The sequence below is a fragment of the Vigna unguiculata genome, chromosome 9 (genome assembly GCF_037176805.1).
Source record: "Vigna unguiculata cultivar grain cowpea cultivar isolate G323 ecotype 2 chromosome 9, ASM3717680v1, whole genome shotgun sequence".
Classification (NCBI taxonomy): Eukaryota; Viridiplantae; Streptophyta; class Magnoliopsida; order Fabales; family Fabaceae; genus Vigna; species Vigna unguiculata.
Window position 1 is genome coordinate 11,230,553 of NC_140800.1, and position 13,946 is coordinate 11,244,498.

Sequence of the window (13,946 nt, forward strand, 5' to 3'; positions counted from 1 at the left end):
CCTTACGTCAGAGATGACACCTCAGTAAAAGGAAATCTCGAAAACAATTAAGCAAATAAATCAATTATTATAAAATACTAAAATGCAATATTATTTTCACAGGGTCTAAAATGTATTAATTTTATATAGGAGCCAAAACAGTGCTAATTTTATGCAAAACTATAATGTAAGATTTGCTTAACGCCATTGTAATAAATCAAAATGGCAAGGATGAAGATGTAGATGTCAATTTCCTGTAAAGACCAAAACTTAGGAAATGTTTTTTTCGTATATGGACTAATTTGGAAGCCAGTGTCAAGTACGCTAAACAAATGATAGATATCAATAATATTCTTATTTTTGGTTTATTGGAAAGATTTTGGATTGAGTGGTCAGAACATTTTTTGAATTGCATATTGTGGAAGTTAAAAAATTGAGTATTGTATTCAAGATTTATAATATTATTTATTTGGAAGATCTGTATAATAATACAAAACCGCAGTTCTGATAAGGCATGCGCTTACACGTTTTCTCTTGGTGGGAAAAGAGGTCCATGCCCACGGTTTGAAACATGGGTTTGAATTAGATACACACGTTTGTAACAGTTTGATTCGTTTTTTAGTGACATGTGTTTGCTTAGAGTTGGCAGAAAAAATAGTTTATAAGATGAATGAGAGAAACGAGGTTTGGTGGAATATCATGGTTGATTCTTACGCAAAGGAGGAAAGTTTGACACTGTTAGGTAAACGTTTGGACAGATGCAGAACGAGCATAATCCTGATGAGTACACGATGGAGTGTCTTGTTGCTTGTGTTGGTTTGGGTTTGCCGGTACGTGAAATAATTTAATAGGCTTTTTGCTTCCTGCACGCTCTTAATTGCAACCTGCACCCCTATGGTGAAAGTAAAAGTCAAAAAGGCCCTTGACTCCTGTTTTACCTCATAACCTAATTCTTCCTCATTCTCCTTCATTGTTGCTTCCATAAACCTTGTGCTGCATCTCTACCACTTCTTAACGTGTTTTTCGCTCCCTCTAGACACTCATTATTATCTGCTGATACCTAATAGTCACTACCACTACGCATTTTATTAGTGTTGGTCTCAAAGAATCACACAATTTCACGTGAGTATATTTTCCTTGTTTAACTTTTCGGATTCATTATTCTAGAAACATGTTGAATTAATCATTCCAAAAAGGGAGGGAGGTACAGTATTTTGCAATGTTTTAAATTGTACATATTTGAAAAAAAAGTATTCTGGAATGATCAATAAGAAATATGTTCTAGAATACGTAATTTAGGAACATATTTTAGGATTGAACATTTCAGATCCAAAAGACCCAATCTTTTACATGTTTTTATGGAACATGTTTTTGGCTTTTACCGTCACTTTAGCCAATGATGTTGATTTTTTTTTTTTTTTGTGTACTTATATATAACGATGGATAGAATAAGGGAAGGTTTTGAATTTGATCATGTGAGACCAAATGCCTTCGTAAGAGAGAGCATGGGGAACCTAGTTTGATTAATGGGGTAGACCATGAAGAGGATAATGTCAAATTGAAAGACTATCAATTAGTGGTGGATGATGGTCATATAGGAGGGCATGTGGAAACTTCATTATTCACTAATTATGAGGGATCATCTACTTAAGTGTAGTTACATACAATTAATAAAAATATAATGAAACGTAATATATTGTGTTACATAAGAAATAGGAAAAAAAATACTACAAATACATCATCATATTTATATCATTGATATCATGTTAACAAGAAGTGACCTTTTAAGTTATAATTCATACCATTAATTACAATTCAAAATAGATTACCATATTCATAATGTTACTGACTAAGTTATTTAAACAAGTTTATGCGAACAATAAGTCACGACTCCTCCCTCATATTCAATGTCACAATGACATGATAACCAACATGAAATTGATCAATAAACAAGATTAATCTCCTTATCAAAATATATTTCAGTTGTCCTTTGCCATATTTCTAAGTAGATGAACTATCATACTAGAAATGCATGACATCCACATGCTAAAAATAAAATGGGTTACACTTTATTGATCTTGCAATTTTATTATTATGTCCCTTTTATGCACCTTTTATTTTGACCTTCTTATGAATGCACACAATGATTTCATATTTAAATATGAAATTTCACAAAACTTACTCTCTATATTAACCTTGTCGACAATATTTAAACCTATGAAATCAAATTTCTATTAAATAAGCAATTATTTGAATGACTCAACATATAAAATATAAGAGAAGTTTGATCGTATTCATATCTAGTAATATGATACCAACCATATGATTGGTATCATATTAAATTAGAGTATAGCGGGTATGGATATCCACGGGGACGAATACTATGATACCGTTTCCGCCTAGTTAACATGCGAGTATTAAAAATACATGTATCTGTTACCCGCGGGTATCTATTTACAATATCTATTTTCTACCCGTTGCAGGTTTTATTTGTGAATATCCGCATGTATACGAATTTTTTTGACATCCCTAATCATTACACCTCTATTTACAACCATCATATGAATCAAAAATCTCGAGAGTTAGATTTCCAGAAATAACTAATATTTATTTAGTTGTTACATTACAAAAAAAAATGTTTCGTTAATAACCAATATTTTAATGATGAAAAGTTATTAGTCATTATAGTGACCAATTTAGATATCAATTTACAAAATATTATTGATTACTAAAATAGTCACTATTATGAATAAAAATTATAATTGATCTCTAAATTGGTTTTTAAAATTTAGCTACCAAAGTTTTAGTTATTGTTGAAAGTTTTACATTGACTAGAGATAATACAATTTCATAGTATATAAGTAGGTGCAAACCTCACCTTACAAGTCGATTTTGTGGGGTTGAATTAGGCTTAAAGTCTACTTCTTAACATGGTATCAGAGCTATTGTTTAAAAAACATATCCTAACCATATTTTTGTTTCTTCTACATATAGTTTTCACCCGTTATTTCGGGTCGCTATTGGACCACCCATTAATGTCTAATTTCATTCAAGAGATGTATCTCGGCGTGAGAGTGTGTTGGAAAGTATATAAATGGGTGCGAACCTCACCTTACAAGGTGGTTTTGTGAGATTGAGTTAGGCTTAAAATTCACTTCTTCTCAGCTACCAAAGGAATTAGTTTATAATTAATTAATGATCAATTATAATTTTTTATTCATAATAGTTACTATTTTATTAACCTGTAATTTTTTATTTTTTAAATTAGTATCTAAATTGGTCACTATAATGACTAAGAATATTTAATCACTAAAATTGGTTATTAATAAGCCATTTTCCTGTAGTGTTAAAAAATATTCATGAAAGCTTTATGGAAATAAAATGGCAGTCCATTTTATTTATTAAAGTTTTTAATTTTCTTACAACATCAAATTGTTTAATAAGTGTAATAAAATAGTATTTATACAGTAATCTTTTTTAACAAAAGTTAAATTTTCACATCGAAAAAATTGGTTCTTGAAAATTTTATTTATTAAAAGCTAAAAATTAAAACTATTGAAAAACGAAAAATTTCCTTGTACGAAAGTCCCCTTTAAGGGAAAAAAATGAATTACATTATACTACCATCTAATCATGTATGCTCATATAACTAAATATTTTAAATATCATGTTTAAAATGAGTTCTATTTGGTTGAAATTGAGAATATTTTTTTGTTAACGAAAAATCACAAAAATTCTTTGTAAAAGATAATATTATTCAAAGGTAAAGATAACTGTTAGTAAAAGAAGAAATATATTTAACATACGGCATATATCTATAATATGATCCTAAGATAACTAGTTAAATTGAAATAAATAAGTACTCAGTGAAATTCGTAGTAAAATCAATCCAAAAAGAAAAGCTGAAGAATTTTCCAAATTATAATAAATGTAAGTGTTTAACCAATAAAATAAAATAAAATATTTGAAGTTAATAAAAAAATAATTTAGTTAATAATGAAACTGTATAGTGCTAGTTAAATCAGCTTGTGGGGGCACTATCCGAAAATAAGTCAATAAACTATCTGTTATTCCCTAAGTGCCATCATAGGAGACAATCACGTTGACTTACAAATTATTTTTTATCACATTCACACTAAATCTATTAATTTTTTATGTTCTTTTATTATCTTTAATAGAATCTGATTTATAAAATTGAAATATAAAATAGTTTTTAAGAAAATATGGACTTATTAAGGTTCTAATAAAGAATCTGATTTAGGGTTAGGGTTTTGTGGATGGAATATGAGATGATAGAAGAAGCTTTGATTAAAAGCAAGAGAATAATAAGAAGTTTGTCCGCCACTTTAGGAGAAGAGAGTGGAAACCTAAAACACTCAGAAGTGGGTTACACCTGAACTTCCAATTCACTATGAATCCTTAATTCCCACTAACATTCCATCATGCTAATGTAAGATCCTTGTACCTTGCTATTGCTACTATGTTGTAACCATCCAAATCGTATATTATAACGTCATCTACTTCTAATTCTTCATCATTTCAAGCATTTTCCTTCATTTGCAAAAACTATGGAATGATTAAATATTTTATTTAGTTTTATCATTTTTGAAAGAAATGCTAAAATCCAAGTTGTTTAAAAATTAAACAAAAAATGATATTACTATTTTTATATCTTTTGAAGAAAAATTTTAATTTTATAAACAATAGAGCAGTGAGATGTGTCAATTTGGTCCAACACACAAGACTTAGCCCTGACCTATGTGGGCTAAGGCAAAAAAAAAACCCATCAAAAAACCCCACAGGGCCTAAAACCCCACAAAAGTCCTGTGGGTCAAGGCCAACCCATGCATGGACTTTCTTCTTAAACACGAAAATTATATTAATTTTTAAAATATATTATTAAACTTTTCGATGACTTAGACGGGATCGACGACCTGGATTGGCCGAGCAGGCCCAACAATCCGGATGTGACCAACGACATGGACAAGCCCGATGATATGGACTCAATTGATGACTAGAACAAACCCGACAACCCGGATGAGCCCAACGACCAAAACGAGTCCGCAGACTCGGACGGGTCCAACGACCCGGATGGGCCTGACGACCAAAATGGGCCCGATGACTAGAACGGGCCCGACGACCCGGATGAATCTGACGACTCAAACGAGTCTGACCCTAAACGGGACAGCCATCCCGATGGGCCCAACGATCTGGACGGGCCCGACGACCCTAATAGGTCCGATGACTCTAACGGTCCCAACAATAAGAACGGAACCCACAACTCTAACGGTCCAAACAAACTTATTGGTATGACAATCCTAACGGGCCTGACAATCCGAACGGACCCGACGACCCAGATAGGTCTGAAAATAAGGATAGGTCTGACAACCCGGACGGACCCGACCACTCGGACAATCTCGACGACGCGAACCGACCCAACGACCCGGACGACCAGATGAAACGGAGAGGTTCGACAACCAAGATCGATCTGACGACTCGAACGTGTCTGACGATCCGGACGGGCCTGACGTCTCGGAAAGGTCCTATGACCCTGATGAGCCCGACAACCCAGATGAGTCGATTGACCAGCCCGGGTCATCGGGCCTGTAAGGGTTGTCAGGCCTGTCTGGGTAGTCATGTCTGTCTAGGTCATCAAACCCGTTTGGGTGGTTTGACCCTTCTAGATTATCCAAGTAGTTGGGCCCATCCAGGTCTTCAGGTCCATCCTAGTCATCGGATACGTCGAGTCTGTCTAGGTTTTCGAACTCGTACATGTCGTCGAACCCGTGCAGGTCGTCGGGATCATCTGGATCATTGTGTCTGACTGGGTCGTCAAGTTCGTTTGGGTCATCGAGCCCGTCTAGATCGTTAGACCCGTTTGGGTTGTTGGGCCCGTCTAGGTCATCACGTCTGTCGAGGTTGTTGGGGTCGTGAGGCCCGTCAAGGTCATCGCTCCAGTCGGGGTTGTTGGGGGTCGTGAGGCTCGTCCAGGTCATCGGGCTCATCTTGGTGGTTTGACACTTCTAGATTGTCCTAGTAGTCTGGCCCGTCAAGGTCATTGGGCCTATCAAGTTCGTTGGGACCATTGAGCTTGTATGGGATTTTGAACCTGTTCAGGTCATCGGGCCTGTCTAGGTCGTCAGGCTCGTTTGAGTTGTCGAGCACGTCCGATTATCGAGTCTATCGGGCCTGTCCAGGTCCTCGAGCCTGTCTGATTCTTTAGGTCCGTCAAGGTCGTTGGGTCATCGGACCCATCTGGATCGTCTTGCACGTTTGAGTCGTCGGGCCCATTCAGATCGTCCGGATAATCTAGGTAGTTTGGTCCGTCTAGGTCATTTGGCCTGTTCGGGTCGTCGAGCTCATTTGGTCGTCGAGCCCGTCTGGGTCGTTGTGCCCGAGGGATGTCCTGGTTGTCGGGCTCGTCTATGTCGTAGGGTCCGTCCGGGTTTTCTAGTGCATCAAGGTCGTTAGGCCATTCGGGTTGTCAAGCCCGTGCAGATCGTGTGGCCCGTCTGGGTCCTCGAGCTCGTTCGGGGCTTCGGACCTGTCCGGGTGATTAGGCATGCCCAACTCGTCGGGCCTGTTTGGGTTTTAGGACTTGTCCGGGTTGCTCAACTTGATTTTTGACTTTGACTTAATGTAGTATTTTTAGGGGGCCTAACCCACCTTAGTCCTAACCTTAACCCATTGGGGAGGGGGCTTTGGGGGCTGGGGCTTTTATTTGGCCCCCTAAAATGGGGCTTAATGAAGAGTGGGCCAAGGCTGACCCATGGGCTAGGGGCCAAATTCCTCTAAGTGTGACCGAATATAGATTAAAAGAACAATTTGAAGAAATAAGATTGATTTAAAAAGTTTAGAAGGGAAGGTGTGAAAGGTTGTAAGTTCAACTTATCCGTTAGAAACCTAATAACTAACATTTGTCGATAAAAAAGAAAAATAAACTAAAAGAAAAATAAAAGACAGATAACAGTGATATTAATGTTGCTGAAATTTTTTAATAGCCTTATAATATCACTAGCCTGCCTAATCAGAACATAATAGGTTAGCTTTATAAACTAGTTTGAGACTTAATGCTTACGCGCATGTCGTGGTACACTACAAAAATAATTATTTTTAGTGGAAGTTAGATTTGGCATTTCTGGGGGTTTTAACCCCCACTAATGGTTTTACCAGGGGTTTGCAATTCCTCTGGCAAAGCAAGCGTAGCTAACGGATTACCGGGGGTTTTTAGCAACCCCTGGTACCAGCACAACTTATTGGGGGTTTCAAAAACCCCCGCTAATGCCTGGGGTTCCAAAAACCCCCGCTAATGCTTGGGGTTTCGAAAACCCCTGCTAATCTCGGGAGTTCTGAAAACCCCCACTAATCCCGAGGGTTCTGAAAATCCCCGCCAATGCCTGGGGTTCCGAAGACCCCCGCTAATTCCTCAAAAACCCTCGTTAATACCAAAAAATTAGTGGTTATATTATTATGGCATTAGTATAATGCTAAAGCTGTACGGAAAGAACCTTATTATGTGGAATTTCTTATTTGATGGCTTAACATTTTGGTTTTCATTATTATTTTGGAAGATAATTACATTTGACAATACAACTAGAACAAAAAGAAAAGTAACTTAACCCTAATACAAATAAATTACTTGGCTGAGATGCAGATGGAGGTGGAGGACAACCATATTTATTTCACCATATTCCTTTCTTCACCTTCCAGCTACCGCTTTAGGAAAAAAGTAACATAACCAACTTCCATTTTTGTTCTACTAGGAACCCAACGCTTTCACCAACTACATATTATCATTCAAACAAGGCACTGTTAATTAAGTAAGTCGCATTCACATCACCAATAAATGTTGATTTATGTGATAAAGAGCTTCATCATGTGATCTTGAACCTCATGTACCTAATTTCCTTAACACTAATTCTATTCATTGTTGAAGCAACGATTCTGTTTATGAAGCTTTTAAACCACTTAACTATGATTTATCACAAACTGTTTGAGAAAATAGATATGAATTGTAGAGTCCAGTCAAGCTCAAATTCGCAACGAAACACTAAAGAAGGTAGCTAGCAACTGAAATTGACCTTGTTTGATGTGTATATAGACTATGTAGGTGTTAATAATTTAATGTTAAGGGAAGAAAACGTAAGAGTGATCTCAACCTATGATAGATATTTTATTTTGGGTTTTGTTTGTTAATTTCAATTATGTGCGGAAAATCACCAATGAAAATCACCTATGGTAATTTTCGAAACTGGAGCTATTCCAGAATGTATTTCACCAAAATTTTTTGTTAAATGTATGGTTTAGATTTTCTTCTTCTTCTTCTTGTTTTGTTCTTCTATAATTTTTTTATTATTTTCTTAATTAAAATCTAAATTAAATTCATTAAAGAAAAGACTGTTTATATTTTTTTTTTCAGGAAATGGAATATGAAAAAAAGTGGAAGAAGAGGAGGGGTGCAGGATTCATGCAGGGTAATGAAAGAAGGAGAATGGTGATAGAAGAAAGAGAAAGAGAATGATGAGGGACACCTTCTCTAACTTTAATGGTGATAGAAGAATGAGAAGGAAAATGGTGATGAAAGAAGGAGAATGGTGAAGATTAGTTAATGAGAATTTTTAGTATAATTTAATTGAAGGGTAGAATATGGATATAAGATTCTATGGTGAGATGCATGAATAAACACCCTTCACTTTAGTCACAACAAATATTTTATTTCAAGATGTTTTCACATTCACTGTCATAACCCATATATAGTTTACATGAACAAGCACTGAAATATATGTTTAAAAACATGTCATTCATGTGCAGTACTACTTCATTAAGAAATATTAAATCTCGTATTGATGCACTACAGCGTTAAAAACCATTTATCTGTCCAGAATCCTCCCTTTTTCATGAATCATTTGGATAGTGAGAAACTGCTACAATAATAAATATTTTTCTACAGTTAATTGATAATCATGAATCATTAGGTAACCATGTATGTAAGGGTATAATTGATGATTTGACAGCAAAAGCAATAAGAAATCCCATATAGAAGATTATTTCCAGTGCCACGGGATATGATTGATTAGTTAATGATTCAAAATTTAATATTGGTTCATTAGAACTATAGAAACCCATACCCAGAATTCCCAGTAATAAAAAAACAGAACTTCCCGCAGTGTACAAAATAAACTTTGTAGTTGAATACAAACGTTTTTTTCCACCCCACATAGATAAAAGTAGATAAACGGGAATTAATTCTAATTCCCACATGATGAAAAAAAGTAAAATGTCTTGAGAAGAAAATGTTCCTAGTTGACCACTATACATTGCTAACATTAGAAAATAGAATAATTTAGATTCTCGAGTAACCGGTTGAGCTGATAACGTAGCTAACGTAGTGATAAATTCCGTTAATAAAAGGGGTCCTAGAGAGAGTCCATCTATTCCGAATCTCCAGTAAAAGTCAAAAAAATGGATCCATTTATAATTTTCTGTCAATTGGATTAGTGGATCATCTAATTCGAAATGATAACAAAATACATAGATTATTAGAAGGAGATCTATGAAACATATTCTTTAGGTTAACCATGGTTTTTTGATGGGTTTTTTTTTTGCCTTAGCCCACATAGGTCAGGGCTAAGTCTTGTGTGTTGGACCAAATTGACACATCTCACTGCTCTATTGTTTATAAAATTAAAATTTTTCTTCAAAAGATATAAAAATAGTAATATCATTTTTTGTTTAATTTTTAAACAACTTGGATTTTAGCATTTCTTTCAAAAATGATAAAACTAAATAAAATATTTAATCATTCCATAGTTTTTGCAAATGAAGGAAAATGCTTGAAATGATGAAGAATTAGAAGTAGATGACGTTATAATATACGATTTGGATGGTTACAACATAGTAGCAATAGCAAGGTACAAGGATCTTACATTAGCATGATGGAATGTTAGTGGGAATTAAGGATTCATAGTGAATTGGAAGTTCAGGTGTAACCCACTTCTGAGTGTTTTAGGTTTCCACTCTCTTCTCCTAAAGTGGCGGACAAACTTCTTATTATTCTCTTGCTTTTAATCAAAGCTTCTTCTATCATCTCATATTCCATCCACAAAACCCTAACCCTAAATCAGATTCTTTATTAGAACCTTAATAAGTCCATATTTTCTTAAAAACTATTTTATATTTCAATTTTATAAATCAGATTCTATTAAAGATAATAAAAGAACATAAAAAATTAATAGATTTAGTGTGAATGTGATAAAAAATAATTTGTAAGTCAACGTGATTGTCTCCTATGATGGCACTTAGGGAATAACAGATAGTTTATTGACTTATTTTCGGATAGTGCCCCCACAAGCTGATTTAACTAGCACTATACAGTTTCATTATTAACTAAATTATTTTTTTATTAACTTCAAATATTTTATTTTATTTTATTGGTTAAACACTTACATTTATTATAATTTGGAAAATTCTTCAGCTTTTCTTTTTGGATTGATTTTACTACGAATTTCACTGAGTACTTATTTATTTCAATTTAACTAGTTATCTTAGGATCATATTATAGATATATGCCGTATGTTAAATATATTTCTTCTTTTACTAACAGTTATCTTTACCTTTGAATAATATTATCTTTTACAAAGAATTTTTGTGATTTTTCGTTAACAAAAAAATATTCTCAATTTCAACCAAATAGAACTCATTTTAAACATGATATTTAAAATATTTAGTTATATGAGCATACATGATTAGATGGTAGTATAATGTAATTCATTTTTTTCCCTTAAAGGGGACTTTCGTACAAGGAAATTTTTCGTTTTTCAATAGTTTTAATTTTTAGCTTTTAATAAATAAAATTTTCAAGAACCAATTTTTTCGATGTGAAAATTTAACTTTTGTTAAAAAAGATTACTGTATAAATACTATTTTATTACACTTATTAAACAATTTGATGTTGTAAGAAAATTAAAAACTTTAATAAATAAAATGGACTGCCATTTTATTTCCATAAAGCTTTCATGAATATTTTTTAACACTACAGGAAAATGGCTTATTAATAACCAATTTTAGTGATTAAATATTCTTAGTCATTATAGTGACCAATTTAGATACTAATTTAAAAAATAAAAAATTACAGGTTAATAAAATAGTAACTATTATGAATAAAAAATTATAATTGATCATTAATTAATTATAAACTAATTCCTTTGGTAGCTGAGAAGAAGTGAATTTTAAGCCTAACTCAATCTCACAAAACCACCTTGTAAGGTGAGGTTCGCACCCATTTATATACTTTCCAACACACTCTCACGCCGAGATACATCTCTTGAATGAAATTAGACATTAATGGGTGGTCTAATAGCGACCCGAAATAACGGGTGAAAACTATATGTAGAAGAAACAAAAATATGGTTAGGATATGTTTTTTAAACAATAGCTCTGATACCATGTTAAGAAGTAGACTTTAAGCCTAATTCAACCCCACAAAATCGACTTGTAAGGTGAGGTTTGCACCTACTTATATACTATGAAATTGTATTATCTCTAGTCAATGTAAAACTTTCAACAATAACTAAAACTTTGGTAGCTAAATTTTAAAAACCAATTTAGAGATCAATTATAATTTTTATTCATAATAGTGACTATTTTAGTAATCAATAATATTTTGTAAATTGATATCTAAATTGGTCACTATAATGACTAATAACTTTTCATCATTAAAATATTGGTTATTAACGAAACATTTTTTTTTGTAATGTAACAACTAAATAAATATTAGTTATTTCTGGAAATCTAACTCTCGAGATTTTTGATTCATATGATGGTTGTAAATAGAGGTGTAATGATTAGGGATGTCAAAAAAATTCGTATACATGCGGATATTCACAAATAAAACCTGCAACGGGTAGAAAATAGATATTGTAAATAGATACCCGCGGGTAACAGATACATGTATTTTTAATACTCGCATGTTAACTAGGCGGAAACGGTATCATAGTATTCGTCCCCGTGGATATCCATACCCGCTATACTCTAATTTAATATGATACCAATCATATGGTTGGTATCATATTACTAGATATGAATACGATCAAACTTCTCTTATATTTTATATGTTGAGTCATTCAAATAATTGCTTATTTAATAGAAATTTGATTTCATAGGTTTAAATATTGTCGACAAGGTTAATATAGAGAGTAAGTTTTGTGAAATTTCATATTTAAATATGAAATCATTGTGTGCATTCATAAGAAGGTCAAAATAAAAGGTGCATAAAAGGGACATAATAATAAAATTGCAAGATCAATAAAGTGTAACCCATTTTATTTTTAGCATGTGGATGTCATGCATTTCTAGTATGATAGTTCATCTACTTAGAAATATGGCAAAGGACAACTGAAATATATTTTGATAAGGAGATTAATCTTGTTTATTGATCAATTTCATGTTGGTTATCATGTCATTGTGACATTGAATATGAGGGAGGAGTCGTGACTTATTGTTCGCATAAACTTGTTTAAATAACTTAGTCAGTAACATTATGAATATGGTAATCTATTTTGAATTGTAATTAATGGTATGAATTATAACTTAAAAGGTCACTTCTTGTTAACATGATATCAATGATATAAATATGATGATGTATTTGTAGTATTTTTTTTCCTATTTCTTATGTAACACAATATATTACGTTTCATTATATTTTTATTAATTGTATGTAACTACACTTAAGTAGATGATCCCTCATAATTAGTGAATAATGAAGTTTCCACATGCCCTCCTATATGACCATCATCCACCACTAATTGATAGTCTTTCAATTTGACATTATCCTCTTCATGGTCTACCCCATTAATCAAACTAGGTTCCCCATGCTCTCTCTTACGAAGGCATTTGGTCTCACATGATCAAATTCAAAACCTTCCCTTATTCTATCCATCGTTATATATAAGTACACAAAAAAAAAAAAAAATCAACATCATTGGCTAAAGTGACGGTAAAAGCCAAAAACATGTTCCATAAAAACATGTAAAAGATTGGGTCTTTTGGATCTGAAATGTTCAATCCTAAAATATGTTCCTAAATTACGTATTCTAGAACATATTTCTTATTGATCATTCCAGAATACTTTTTTTTCAAATATGTACAATTTAAAACATTGCAAAATACTGTACCTCCCTCCCTTTTTGGAATGATTAATTCAACATGTTTCTAGAATAATGAATCCGAAAAGTTAAACAAGGAAAATATACTCACGTGAAATTGTGTGATTCTTTGAGACCAACACTAATAAAATGCGTAGTGGTAGTGACTATTAGGTATCAGCAGATAATAATGAGTGTCTAGAGGGAGCGAAAAACACGTTAAGAAGTGGTAGAGATGCAGCACAAGGTTTATGGAAGCAACAATGAAGGAGAATGAGGAAGAATTAGGTTATGAGGTAAAACAGGAGTCAAGGGCCTTTTTGACTTTTACTTTCACCATAGGGGTGCAGGTTGCAATTAAGAGCGTGCAGGAAGCAAAAAGCCTATTAAATTATTTCACGTACCGGCAAACCCAAACCAACACAAGCAACAAGACACTCCATCGTGTACTCATCAGGATTATGCTCGTTCTGCATCTGTCCAAACGTTTACCTAACAGTGTCAAACTTTCCTCCTTTGCGTAAGAATCAACCATGATATTCCACCAAACCTCGTTTCTCTCATTCATCTTATAAACTATTTTTTCTGCCAACTCTAAGCAAACACATGTCACTAAAAAACGAATCAAACTGTTACAAACGTGTGTATCTAATTCAAACCCATGTTTCAAACCGTGGGCATGGACCTCTTTTCCCACCAAGAGAAAACGTGTAAGCGCATGCCTTATCAGAACTGCGGTTTTGTATTATTATACAGATCTTCCAAATAAATAATATTATAAATCTTGAATACAATACTCAATTTTTTAACTTCCACAATATGCAA